General features: G+C 36.9%; 1 protein-coding gene across 1 annotated transcript in view; it reads left to right on the top strand.

Annotated features, from left to right (window-relative positions):
- Positions 1-829, top strand: part of LOC114046104 (gamma-tubulin complex component 3) — a 144,861-nt gene that overhangs the window by 102,289 nt on the left and 41,743 nt on the right. The window lies entirely within an intron of this gene.

Here is an 829-nt window from a genome sequence, read left to right as displayed (position 1 = left end):
TGTGTGTGTGTGTGTGTGTGTGTGTGTGTGTGTGTGTGTGTGTGTGTTTGTTTTACTTGAGGGCATCAGGATATCAAACTGTTTCTTGATTCAAGTACATAGTAATTAAGGTGCTATGCTAAGGGCAGATTTAAGTGTGAAGAATATTGGTCATTATGAGTGTTGTAAGCTAAAACTGTGCATAGTAATACCAACTGCATTTGGCAGCATCTTTACATACAAAGGAAAGAGTCCCATTCTCTTAGCTGCCATGGTTTAAAAAAACAAAACAACTCACCTGCTTTTTTTTTCTTCTTGATAATGATTATACTGACCATGGTAACATCTCTGAAAATAGTTACTACCTATAAAGGTCAATATGCTTTTTGAACCATGTAGTGGAAAAAAGTTCTTTAGAGGGTGAAGCAGCCTTTGATTCTTATAAAATTTTGTTTTATGAGATGCCCAGACTCTTTAAGTTGATATATGTGAAAAGTTTTAAAAGCCACTATTTAAAAGAAATGACTTTGTAGTTATAGAGGCTGCTGTAATTAAATAATAACAATAGCAATGATAATTATGATTAGTAAGTTTATGTAGCACTTACTATGTGCCAGACACTGACTGTGCTAAGTGCTTTATAATTAGTATCTCATTTGATCCTCACAACTACCCTGGGAGCTAGATGCTATTATTTTGCCATTTTACAGTTGAGGAAACTGAGACAAACAGAGGCAGATTTGAATTCATGTCTCCCTGACTCCAGGCCCAGCACTCTGTCTACTATGCCACCTAGCTGCCGTGTGTGTGTGTGTGTGTGTGTGTGTGTGTGTGTGTGTGTGTGTGTGTG

Source organism: Vombatus ursinus, unplaced genomic scaffold (genome assembly GCF_900497805.2).
Source record: "Vombatus ursinus unplaced genomic scaffold, bare-nosed wombat genome assembly UNPS02014781.1, whole genome shotgun sequence".
Taxonomy (NCBI): Eukaryota; Metazoa; Chordata; class Mammalia; order Diprotodontia; family Vombatidae; genus Vombatus; species Vombatus ursinus.
The sequence above is the reverse complement of the archived record's forward strand: the minus strand, read 5'-3'. Positions and strand labels throughout refer to the sequence as shown.